This window comes from Pleurodeles waltl, chromosome 10 (assembly GCF_031143425.1).
Source record: "Pleurodeles waltl isolate 20211129_DDA chromosome 10, aPleWal1.hap1.20221129, whole genome shotgun sequence".
In the NCBI taxonomy this organism is placed as follows: Eukaryota; Metazoa; Chordata; class Amphibia; order Caudata; family Salamandridae; genus Pleurodeles; species Pleurodeles waltl.
Window position 1 is genome coordinate 477,811,206 of NC_090449.1, and position 12,188 is coordinate 477,823,393.

A 12,188-nucleotide genomic window follows, 5' to 3' on the forward strand; every position below is an offset into this window, starting at 1 on the left:
ATCACATTCACCATGTACCATCAACCCCTGTCTGTGGTCCCTCAACATCAGGACCAACTACACCAACCTCAGCCACAGACAGGAAGACCCTGCCACAACATGTGTGTTCCACCTACCCCAGTCCCTGCACCTGTGCCGACCCCCCCAGCCCCACCCACAGCTTTCTCTGCATCTGTGCTGACCCCCAGAGGGGGCATTCATCCAGATCACCAGCAGAGGATGGCGAGACCTGCACCACCACCTCCAAGAGATGCAGAACCGAATTTACTCCAATGTGTGTCTACCATTCACTCTGTGGACTATTTCAAGTGCACATTTATCTTTTCTGAGGACTGGTGAATTTTGTACTCCAAACAATGTAGTCTATATAACAATAGTTTCATCCACCATGATACTTGTTTCTTTTATCCTTGCTTGTCATTTGAATCACTTTTATGTTCATTTGGGCCATAATAATAATAGCACATTACACACAGTCAAAGACTGTTGTATTTATTGTGTGATTCTGATCCTCATGTCTTATTTCAAACACCATTTTACAAATTATATTGACCAATTACATCCAAAGACATATCAGTATGACAAATAGGTCATGCGTTTCCCATTCCTCAAGATCCTCACCCGATGACTATTCATGGTCTCCATCCTCTGCGACGATTGGGATGTTTCATTGAAGGGCGATGTTGTGCAGCATGCAACCATGATTTGGCACACCTTATCGGGTGAATAGAGGAAGGCTCTACCTGTCTTGTCGAAGCAACTGAATCTGGCCTTCAGGAGCCAAAACGCCTGCTCCACTGGCCTCTGTCATGGGTCTCATTGAAGCGGACTTCCCCTGGCGTTGTTGGATTCCTTTGCTGTGGTAACAACCAGGGTCTGTTAGGATACACTGAGTCTCCTACATGAAAGCAATGTATCAATAGATTAATATCACATCAAGCCATTGTACCTTCCTAAATGAGCATTAAAGCAAATTATCCTCGTATCATTTTGTACTTCCCAACAAGCCAGGCCCTCTCAGGTCCAAATTGTGACATTTGCAGGGGTATGGTGCTGTTGTGTAGTACAAAGGAATCTTGTGTTGTCCCAGGTAAGCGGGCACACACACTTGAGATGTACAAATCAGCTAAGCAAACAACTTGCACATTGATGGAATGTTGGCTGGGACGCACCTCCAGATACTGCCACAGTGTATTGGAAAGATCCTGTGGCCACAAAATGAAGTACTATTGGTGTTATTGCTGTTCTATTCCTATTGTGAGGCAGGAGATCAGGCTCCAGCTGCTGACAAATCCAGGGTAGTTTGTCTATTTAACCTGAACTTCCTGATAACATCTTGTTCTTCCATGGTGGCAAGGTCTAGAAATGGTCTGCAGACTTGAGGTTGTCAACTTCTACTCATGCCTGGGTTCAAATGTCTGCATGTATGGGAAAACAACAGAAGCTTAAATAGTCACACCATGTTTCCTCCGGAGAAACCTGCAGCCCCAGTTAGATAGATTCCGTAGAGATGTGGAACACTGGAGGGTAGAGCCACCGTCTACAAAATGATGACACTGCCACGGCTCCAAATGTCTTCCAGAACACTCCCTATAGGATACCGGCGGCGGTGTTTCAAAAGCTGGATATTCAGGGAATCAGACTGCTGTTGTGGCACGGTGGCTGCTTCTGCATCGCATTGCAAAAACTGAGGCTGGGGGTGTGTACAAGGGTGGCCTGGCCACCCCAAACCCCCTGCGCTACTCCTAGGCAACACAATTGGTTATCATTAATGACTGGGCCTTCATGAATCAGGGGGACCTAGTGTAGCGTGTGGACACAGATGCGATGGGCAGGGAGGGCTACGAATGCGCTTTGTACACCGGCGCGAGCTTGAAAACATTGCTAGTACACATGGGAACGGTAGCAAGAACATGGAACGGCGCCACACGCTTTTTGGGATGGGGATCTTTGACTGCATGAACCCAATTGTGGTGCAGTGATCTACTGGGGACCTCAGGGCCCGGGCGGGTTCCGGAGATTTTCTCTATTGGGAATAGACCATCTTGGTGATATCTGAAGGGGACAGGCACTAGTGACGTTTGATGTCCTCCAGCAAGAATATGCTTTGGCGGGCACTGAGCGATATAGGTACCTGCAGCTGCGGTATGCACTGTGCCGACATATCCCTGAAGGCGAGCAATTGCTAGCAAGACTGCCTCCTGGCGGAACCGTTGGAGGTAAAGGCCATCTCTATGATATATAAGAAACTGATGTACAACTCCCCGGACCCGATGATACCCCTCCACGTTAGGATTGGGCAGAGGCGAAGCAAAAGATTAAGCGGAGGTGAAGCAAAGTCCCAGGGTAGTTGTGATTAGGGCCCCGTTCAGGCTGATCCAATTGCGAAATCTACACAGGGCGAATTACTCCAGGGTACTGATGTGCAAGATGGGTAGGGCACAGACCCCGCAGTGTTTGAGGTGGTGTGGGTAGGAAGGCACTTTCTATCACATTTTATGGGCATGCCCCTGCAGTACAGGCTTACTGGCGGAGGGTCTCAGAGGTGGCAGCCCGGGTGCTTGGGAGGGCAGCCCCCCTGAATCCCAAGTCGTTTCTTCTCAATATAGTAGGGAAGGAGTCCTGGCCGAAACATCAGGAACTATGGTTAGCCGTAACAGCAATAGTGGCCAAGTCCAACATAGCGTGTGCTTAGGGAGCTGAGTCACCACCCAGCGTACAGGAATGGTAGTAAGGCCTGGTTTGGTGCTGGGCAGCAGAAAAAGTAATCTACTAGAGTAGGACATGCCCCAAAAAAGTTGGAGAAAATACGGTGAGGGTGGGATACATACAGAAGTAATGAGTGAATCTCTGAACAGGAGCACATGGGTGTGTGGGGAAGGGGGGGGGACTACAGACTGGATCTATCAGAATATTTCCCCTGGGTGGTTTTTGATCGTAATGCTAAACCTCTGATGGTTTGACATCCACTGTAACTTGTCTTTAAGTCGTAGACGTACGCTGTGTTCTTTATAGTCATATGCTACATTTTGCAATAGCTGTTTTTGTTGTTTAATAAAATGATTTATAAAAATAAAAAAATGAAATGGTCACACCATACATTGATGCTAAACACACATTTAATGTTTTGGTTACATTAGGAATCTCAAAGTGTCACATATGTAGACCTAATGTTCTCCAGTTTTTTTAAACCTTTAAAACTATTTTTTTACATTTCTATTCTTGTTTTCATTATGTGCAAATAATACATTTGAAATGTATTATTTGCACATTGTTTTTTGCAAATACCGTCAACGGAGGTGTTACTTCCCCCCACAGCACTAATGATGTCATACACAGTCCCGGTTCACTTTTTAATGTGTCATATCTAGCCAAAAAGTGTTGTTCATATCCGACATTTGTATATACACTAACCTCCATTTTGAGTGCTGGTGACGCACTAATAATTGAATAATACACATCTCAACATCAGATCCTAAGATGCCTGACCTTGCCGTCAGGACATTGGCTAGCTGACAGGCGACAGTGGAAGCCGACCATGTAGCAGGTGGAAACCTCCACGATGGACCCTGCCATAGGCTAACATGAGTGACAGCTATGCACGAAAGCCAATGGCTCCATTGTCCGTCTCCATCACGGATCGCGTTCGTTGTGTACTTCTACGTAGCGTAATGAAAAGAACCTCACTTGCCTCCTAGCTCTGCACCCAAGACCTACTCGTTTTTTGCTGCTGTTACCGACCTCTGGGAGCTATGATGCTGGACAAAACAGGTGATAGGGACCCTGCATTCAGAACAGAGGAGCTGGAGGTCCTTACCAGGGACATCCTGTTCCTGTACAGCCAGCTATATAGCAAGCCAGAGGAATAGGTATATGTTCGATTGGGAAACGTTTGACTAAGTATCTGGTTCCTTTTAAGTTCATAGGCTAATTTGTCCCATTTTGTTCATGGGTGAAGTGTTGGGATTGGAGTGTAGTCAACTGAATGATTTAGCTGGGAACGGAATGTTTTTTACAATGTTAGAAATGTCTGGACATGGAAATGAAGTCACCTGAAAGGGGAAGCTGAAATGTCTGTCCATGTAACTCAGAATTTCATATTTTATCAAACAAACTGCAGGCCTCTTTCTACCAGTCGTCAGTAGGGATTGTACCAGTAGTATAAGCCAATGTCAAAATAGGTGAAATGTTAAGTGCAAAATGTTCTGAAGCTGTCTGATGCTGTCCTGTCAAGAGAGATTACAGCCCATTGTGAAATAGGATTATATGTTAGGTTAAACGTGTCATGGTGCCACATATGGGGAAAGTTATTTCCTGTGCTGCAAGTTCAAATGACACAGGCAGTCAATAAAACATACAAGTAGTTCTCAGTTCACAGAATCTTGTTCTTTCATCCCCCAAATCCGTGCTCTCACTGACACATAGCAGCCCTTCCATACTGCCCTTTGTCACTGTGTATGATGCAAACCATGAGCTCTGACTCTCCGAAGTTTCAATCAATCAATCAGCATTTGAATAGTGCAACACTGTCACCCATAGGGGTATGTGGGTGCCATGTCTCAGTCGAAAAGTCAGGTCGAGTTTCTTTCTAAAGTCTATCAGGGACGGCACTGTTCAGAGGTGGAGGGGCATTCGTTCCAGAACTTGGCAGCAACGTAGGAGAAGAAGCGACCACGCAGTGGCTGCGATGGATGCAGGGTGCGTATGTGATGGCAAGTGAGGAGAAGCACAGGTTGCTTGTGGGCTGATAGAAGTTCAGTCAATGGTTGATGTACGCAAGTCCGTGATCACATAGAACTCTGTAGGCGAGCATGAGGATTTTGAACTGGCATCTCTTCTGGATGGAGAGCCACAGGAGGTTTCTGAGGTGGTGAGTGATGTGGGTCCACTTAGGGAGGTCCAGGATGAGTCTCGCTGCAGTGTGCTGTATGGTCAGGAGTCTTCTGATGAGCTGGATGGAAATTCCGGCATAGAGAGCATGGCCGTGTTCGGGGCGGTTGGTCACAACAGCATGTGCCACAGTATTTCTGGTGTTGGGATCCATCTTGAGATTCTGCAGAGCATGCAAAGGGTGTGGAAGCAGGGAGAGAGGACTGTATTGACTTGTCGCTTCATGGTTAGTTGGCTGTCGAGGATGATGCCAAGATTGCGTGCATGGTCTGTTGATGTGGGTGTAGGTCTGAGTTCTGCTGGCCACCAGCCGTTGTCCCATATGGAAGTGTTATTCCTGAAGGTCAGTACCTCTGTTTTGTCAGAGTTGAGTTTGAGCCAGTTGTCTCTCATCCATTTGGCTACGTTGGTCATGGTATTACATAAGTTGGGTTTGGCTTTGGAGGAGTTCTTGGCGAGTGAGAGTACTTGCTGCATGTCATCTGCATAGGAGATCATGTTTAGTTTGTGGGATCTGAGGATGTCTGCAAGGAGGGTCATGTAGACTTTGAACAGGGTGGGACTGAGGGATTATCCTTGTGGTACGCCGCATATGATGTATTTTGGTGCAGAGGTGAAGGGAGGCAGTCGTATTCTTTGTGTGCATCCTATAAGAAAAGAGGCGATCCACTTGATGGGGTTTCACTGTATGCCGATGCTGTCGAGTCAGTCAATGAGGGTGTGGTGGTAGACGGTGTCGGAAGAGGCAGACAGGTCAAGGAAGATCAGGGCCACGGTTTCTCTGCGATCAAGGAGAGTTCGGATGCCGTCTGTGGCAGCGATCACTATGGTCTCAGTACTGTGGTTGGCATGGAATCTGGATGGTGAGGCATCAAGTAGGTGGTTATGTTCCAGGTGTCCTGCGAGCTGTTGGTTGATGGCTTTATCAAGGACTTTGGCTGGGTAAGGGAGCAGGGAGATCGGTTGGTAATTTAGATCGCTGGGGTCGGCAGAGGGTTTCTTTAGGAGGGGTCTGACCTTGCCATGTTTCCATCTGTCCGGGAAGGTTGCTGTGGAGATGGACGTGTTGAGGATGCTGGTGAGTTCCGTGCTGATTGGGTTGGTTCTGAGGTTGAAGAGATGGTTCAGGTAAAGGTCAGTGGGCGCCCCGGAGTGGATGGAAGACATGATTGCTGCGGTGGTCTGAGCGGTGAGCTGAGACTAAGTGATTATCGTTTGGCTTGTGTTGGTTGGTTGGTTGAGATTGTCAAGGATAAAAGTAGAGGGTCGGGGGATCAAAGTTGTTGTATGTGGTGGCAATCTTGTTCTGGAAGTAGTCTGGGAGGGTGCTGCAGAGTTCTTGGGAGGGGTGGTTGGTGTTCTCTGAGGCTGTCGGGTTGGAGAATTCCTTGACTATTCTGAAGAGTTCCTGCATGTGGTCAGCTTCGGTATCTATTTGGGCAGTGATAGCTGCTCTTTTGGCTACCTTGATGCGTAGGTGGTAGTTGCTTAGGGCTGCTTTGTCAGTGGCTCTGTTGCAGGTGTTCTGTTGCAAGTGTTCTTAGTGATGCGTCATCGCTTCTCGAGACAGTAGCAGTTGCATCTGATGGTTCTGAGCTTTGGGGTGTACCAGCTGGCGCGTTTTGAGGTTTTACTGGTTTTTACTGGTTTCAATGGGGTAACTCGGTCAGCGCAGTTGGGGATCCATGTGGAGAAGTTCTGGACAGGTTGGTCCAGGTTTGCTGAAGATTCGGGATGGGTAGGGCTGAGGGCCTGTGTCCACTGAGTCCCAGTTACCTTGCCCAAGCAGTGGTGGGAAGAGCTGTGGTGCTTGGCAGTGGGCTGCTGGGCTTCAAAGATGGTGAAGTGGACGATGGCATGGTCGCTCCAGGTGAGTTCTGTGCACATGGCTAAATTTGATTCTGCCACTGGAGGAGGTGCCACTTATCGGGGTCTTAACGTCGTTCTGTAGTTGGAACTTGAGGTGTTCTATGAGAGGCGTGTGGTTGTCATAGTCAACACTGCATTGGATGGCTGCCTTTAAGATGATGGCAATGCCCCTGACTTGCTTGTTGGCGTGGTCTCGGTTAATCATTGTGTAGCCATTAGGAGTGGCGGTTGCAATGTCGGGGTTCAAGGAGGGGCTGAGACATATCTTGATGATGAAGGCTACATCAGGGGAGAGAGTAGTGACGGTGTCCCAGATCTCTGTGGTGTGTTTGCAGAGCGAGCAGACGTTGAGCCAGGATGCAATGGAGCGGTTCCGAGGTGTTAGTGACCTTCTGAGCGGACACCACCACCCTCCTCACCCTCAACCCAGGACGCTCCAACACTTGCTTCCAAGCTCACCCCAAACGCACCCATGGACCCTTCGCCTGCAACTCCTGCAAACGCATCTTCCACCACGCAACTACCACGACCACAAGCCCACGCGCCATCAACCACCTCAAGTGCATCCTGGTCAACGCTCGATCCGTCCACAAGCACGCCGTTGAACTCTGGGACCTCCTGGACTCCACAGCACCGGACGTCGCCTTCATCACGGAGACCTGGATGAACGCCTCCTCTGCTCCAGACATCGCCACCGCCATCCCCGAAGGCTACAAGATCTCCAGAAAAGACCGCACCAACCAAGTAGGAGGAGGTATCGCCATCGTCTTCAAAGACTCCATCAGCGTCACCACCTCCACCGAAGACACCCCTCTTGCCGCTGAACACCTGCATTTTCAGATTCGCACCGACCCGAGGACCACCCTCAGAGGATCCCTCGTCTACCGTCCTCCCGGACCGCGCGCCCCCTTCAGCGACACCATAGCCGACTTGATCTCCCCGCACGCCCTCGCCTCACCGGACTACATCCTCCTAGGCGACCTCAACTTCCATCTGGAACAAAACAACAACCCCAACACCACCACCCTGCTCGACAACCTCGCCAACCTCGGCCTCAAACAACTGGTGAACACCGCCACCCACATCGCCGGACACACGCTTGACCCTATCTTCTCCGCCAGCAAACACGTCTTCTTCAGCCACACCTCCGCTCTACACTGGACCGACCACAGCTGTGTCCACTTCACATTCCGACGCGAGACCCGCCACCTCCGCACTCAACCCATCCCTCGTCGACAGTGGAACAAGATCCCCGAAGAGCAACTCTTCTCAGCACTCACCGCCAACCAACCCACCCTCACCACCGACCCCAACGACGCAGCCCTCAGCCTCACAAACTGGATCTCCAACTGCGCAGACAACCTTGCTCCCCTCAAATGTACGCATTGACAGACCTACACCAAAAAACCTCTCTGGTTCTCTGACACCCTCAAAGAATCAAAGAAAACTTGTTGCGCCCTCCAGAAGGCCTGGCGCAAGGACCACACCCCTGACAACATGACCGCCCTCAAGAACGCTACCCGCGAACACCACCGCCTGATCCGCGCTGCTATAAAGAACTTTTTCACCGACAGACTGGACAAAAACAGCCACAACAGCAGAGAACTCTTCAGCATCGTCAAGGAGTTCTCCAACCCCAACGCCAACGCCGTCACGCCCTCACAGGATTTGTGCGAATCCCTCGCCACTTTCTTCCATGGCAAGATCAGCGACCTCCACGACAGCTTCGGACACCAGACCCAACATAACACCACCGAACCCGAACCCCCGGCCATTACCCTCAACAACTGGACCCACATCAACACTGAAGAAATCAAATCCAGCATGAACTCTATCCACTCTGGCGCCCCTTCGGACCCCTGCCCTCACTTCATCTTTAACAAAGCCGACAACATCATCGCCCCGCACCTCCAGACCGTCATCAACTCTTCTTTTTCTTCTGCTACCTTCCCCGAATGCTGGAAACACGCCGAAGTCAACGCCCTACTAAAGAAACCTACGGCTGACCCGAGCGACCTGAAAAACTTCCGCCCCATCTCTCTTCTGCCTTTCCCAGCCAAGGTAATAGAGAAGACCGTCAACAAACAGCTGACCACCTTCCTGGAAAACAACAACCTGCTCGACCCTTCACAAACCGGATTCCGAACCAACCATAGCACGGAAACCGCCCTCATCTCAGTCACTGACGACATCAGAACCCTGATGGACAACGGTGAAACAGTCGCCCTCATTCTCCTCGACCTCTCGGCTGCCTTCGACACCGTCTGTCACCGCACCCTAATCCCCCGCCTCCGCTCCACCGGGATCCAAGGCCAGGCCCTGGACTGGATCGCCTCCTTCCTCTCAAACCGTTCCCAAAGAGTTTACCTCCCTCCGTTTCGCTCAGAACCCACCGAGATCATCTGCGGCGTACCTCAAGGCTCATCGCTCATCCCAACACTCTTCAATGTCTACATGAGCCCCCTCGCCAACATCGTTCGCAAGCACGACATCATCATCACCTCCTACGCCGACGACACCCAACTTATACTCTCCCTCACCAAGGACCCCGCCAGCGCCAAGACCAACCTACAAGAGGGTATGAAGGACGTCGCAGATTGGATGAGGCTCAGCCGCCTAAAGCTGAACTCTGAAAAAACGGAAGTCCTCATCCTCGGCAACACCCCGTCCGCCTGGGACGACTCCTGGTGGCCCACGGCCCTCGCACCGCACCGACCCCCACAGACCACGCCCGCAACCTCGGCTTCATCTTGGACCCTCTTCTCACCATGACCAAGCAAGTCAACGCCGTGTCCTCCGCCTGCTTCCTCACCCTCCGCATGCTCCGCAAGATCTTCCGCTGGATCCCCGCCGACACTAGAGAAACCGTGACCCACGCCCTCGTCACGAGCCGCCTGGACTACGGCAACACCCTCCACAGCCAAACTCCAAAATCGCCTGCAACGCATTCAAAACGCATCGGCACGCCTCATCCTCGACGTACCCCGCAACAGCCACATCTCCGCACACCTGAGACACCTGCATTGGCTCCCAGTCAGCGAAAGGATCACCTTTCGACTTCTCACCCACGCACACAAAGCCCTCCACAACAAGGGACCGGAATACCTCAACCGACGCCTCAGCTTCTACGTCCCCACCCGCCTCCTCCGTTCCTCTGGTCTCGCACTCGCTGCCGTCCCTCGCATCCGCCGCTCCACGGCGGGTGGGAGATCTTTTTCCTTCCTGGCGGCCAAGACCTGGAACTCCCTCCCCACCAGCCTCAGGACCACCCGGGACCACCCCGCTTCCGGAGACTCCTAAAAACCTGGCTATTCGAGCAGCAGTAACCCCCCCTTTCCCCTAGCGCCTTGAGACCCGCACGGGTGAGTAGCGCGCTTTATAAATGTTAATGATTTGATTTGATTTGACAAGGCGATGGGCCAGTGCCGGCGGGTGGCCCTGTGGAGCAGAAGAAGCGACAGTGTCAGAAGGTGAAGAGCCCTTTGGTGATCAAGTGAAGACCTGAAGCAGTACTTGTTTCTGTGTCCGGGACCAGAAGCTCCATGAAAGTGCAGTGGCGAATGGTGGGAGGACCATGGATCTTGATGATGGGTGCAATCTGGTGCAACGGCAGAGCAGCCAGGCAGTGCCCTCTATAAGTAGTCCTGGGAGGTGCTGACAGGGAGGTAGGAGGGCAGGGGGCATGAACAGTGAGAGAGCGGAAAAAACTGCATGAACAAGCAGGGGGAAACTAAGCAATGGCTACGGGCTCAAATAGCCTACAAACAGAGGAGCCAATAATAAATAACAAATTATCCAACAAAATAAGAGAAAACACAAATTTAAAGTTAAGAAAGCTCAAAGCTCAAAACCCAGTGGATCTCTGAGCAGGGGCCTCAAACTGGAGGTATGAGGAGCACAGTCCCAGTCTTGAGGAACTGGGAGGCAGTGGAGGGGACAGCACACATGACCAGGGGTCAAGGACTATTTTAGGCATGAAGCCAATGTAGGTGTGCGTGGGGTTATGTGCAAAGAATGTACAGGTTGTTTAGCTTCCAGTAGCTCACAAAGACTGTAACTAATCAGGAAAGGTTTCATTGCCCTGGCCTAGATGTTTGTGGCCTGGATTGGTAACATGAGAAGATACAGCGTTAACAGTACATTTTGGTGAATTAATGCGAGCAATGCAACTAAACTGTGTTACAGCACTACAGACAAACAATATCACTCAAAACTTTCTTTCACCACCACCCCCCGGGGCCATCTGGCCCGGCTCAAGCCTTAGAGCATTAAATATCCACAGAGACATCGCCGATGGCACTTTTTGGATTGGGAGGCCTGGTGGAGGGCTTCAGCCGCAGTAGTAACTGCCTAGAAGGCAGAGGTGCCCAGTGACAATCAGAGTGCGTGAAGGGGTCCAGTGCCCTCCTAGAGACAGTGTCCTTACCAGTGGGCAGTTAGCAGAGGAGGGCCGAAGCAGCTGAAGGCAGGGCAGGCCCTGTAGCAGATCTGTGGCGCTGGGCCTGCACACGTGGTGTAGAGGCTCCTGCGATCTGCAGAGAGAGGTGCCTGCACAAGGTACTCGCTGAAGAGGCCCGAGCACAGGCAAGTGGCAGATTGGGGGCTTCTGGTGCTTCTCCACCTAAGCTGGAACCTAGTGAGTGACAGTGACCCCCCTAAGATGTACTGTGTTCTGTGGTGAAGGTTGAGGGGGCCACCCTACAAACAGCTCCCGTATAGGAGAGTGAGGGACGGTCCCGGAGGACCCCCCACTGGCATCCTAATTACCCAAAGGCCTTCTTTGCTGCCCAAGCTTTGCGGCCAAGGGACTGTCAGGGGAGCCCCCCGCTGGAGTGATGACTGGTGGTAAAGGATGGGAGGGGTGTGCCCAAACGGTGGATCCTCTTGTGCTAGAGTGAGAGCTCCTGGTATGGTGAGGCCTGCTTTCTCAGACACTAACTCGCGCTTGATTCCCCACACAGTCGAGACCTAGGTGTGTTAGGGCCCCAAACTGGGATCACTTGTACCTGCCTCTGAAACTTGACCGAGAAAGTGGCTTGGCCCCCGGACTTGCCCTCATCCCTGGTGCCCCTTCCCACTGAGACTTCGTCATGTCCAGAGATAAGCCAGCAATATATAAACATAAGAGGGCGCCCTATAACCCTACACTGCCCAGGGTCATACAATACCATGAACATACAAAATTAGCAGGAAGGGATAAATACAATTATTAATTTAAAGAAATCAGTGATGAATCCTGATGTCTGGGGACAATTTCTTTCCCTTATTTATTCAAATCATCTTGTTAGTAAAGTTAAGCATTGGTTATTCGATAAACATTCAATAAATATTAAAACGAAACAAGACAAAAATGTTTTCACATTACAAACAATATTAACAAAAAAACAACTCATTGAGTTATGGCAATTACAAAAAAGGTTATGTGCCCC

The 12,188-nt window shown here is 50.7% G+C and overlaps 1 protein-coding gene across 4 annotated transcripts in view; it reads right to left on the reverse strand.

The window, feature by feature from the left end:
• Positions 1-12,188, reverse strand: part of ATG9B (autophagy related 9B) — a 411,143-nt gene that overhangs the window by 342,657 nt on the left and 56,298 nt on the right. Inside the window, exon 1 of one of the 4 annotated variants that reach the window (XM_069210765.1) lies at positions 622-652. The exons of the other annotated variants lie outside the window; for them this stretch is intronic. The gene's annotated coding sequence lies outside the window, so the exon portion shown is untranslated. Of the gene's footprint in view, positions 1-621; positions 653-12,188 lie in introns of those variants that run through there. 4 annotated transcript variants of the gene reach the window in all.